The sequence below is a fragment of the Silene latifolia genome, chromosome 11 (assembly GCF_048544455.1).
Source record: "Silene latifolia isolate original U9 population chromosome 11, ASM4854445v1, whole genome shotgun sequence".
NCBI classification, from domain to species: Eukaryota; Viridiplantae; Streptophyta; class Magnoliopsida; order Caryophyllales; family Caryophyllaceae; genus Silene; species Silene latifolia.
Genome location: NC_133536.1, coordinates 103,749,757 through 103,750,519, shown reverse-complemented (window position 1 = coordinate 103,750,519; position 763 = coordinate 103,749,757). Strand labels below are relative to the sequence as shown.

Below are 763 nucleotides of genomic sequence, written 5' to 3'. Positions count from 1 at the left end.
TCCACCTCAAGTTCGGGTGGACATTCAGCTCATAGTAAGTGTTTGTCTGCCTATAATATTGAAAGGCAGCACAAGACTCAAAGGGACTAGGACAATTTTCTGAAACATGTCCCTCAGCTCCACACCTTTTACAGACGAAAGGACCGTCTGAAACAACATTCACATGGTAAACCCCTCCTTTTGAAGCTCCTCCCAACTCGTACTTATCAAATCTCGCCGTGAGAGCCTCTAATGCAGCCACAGAAGGAGATTCAGCACTCCTCCTTTGATTCCCCCTGAAATTCCCATACTCAGCTTTATGGGTGTCCAGATCATCAATAATCTTCCACCCCTTAGTCTCTCCCATATTCTCCTGGAATCGGCCACTAGCTGCAGCATCCAAGATAGCCCTCTGATCGTCGTACAGCCCATTATAGCACTGATTGCATAGACTCCACTTTTCGAACCCATGGTGCGGAATGGTTCGCACCAGCTTCTTGAAACGGACCCATGCTTCATGAAAGTTCTCATCAGGCCCCTGTTTAAAGCTCGTGATCTGAGCTCTAATGGCATTGGTTTCGAGGCAGAAAAATACTTCTTGTAAAACGCCAAGGCCAACGAATTCCAGTCAGTTATCCCACTGGCAGCTCGATCCAGGTCTCTATACCACTCCCTTGCAGCATCACGAAGAGAGAATATAAACATGGTCTCCTTCACCTGGTCCTGGGTCACACCGGTTGGTGGGGGTATGGAACAGCAATAATCAATAAATGTCTCCATGTGC

At 47.4% G+C, this 763-nt stretch overlaps 1 non-coding gene across 1 annotated transcript; it reads left to right on the top strand.

The window, feature by feature from the left end:
- The first annotated feature begins 443 nt into the window (after positions 1-443).
- On the top strand, positions 444-550 carry LOC141615962 (small nucleolar RNA R71). The gene has a single exon (XR_012530345.1). It is a non-coding gene; the product is annotated as a small nucleolar RNA R71 (small nucleolar RNA).
- The last annotated feature ends 213 nt before the right edge of the window (positions 551-763 follow it).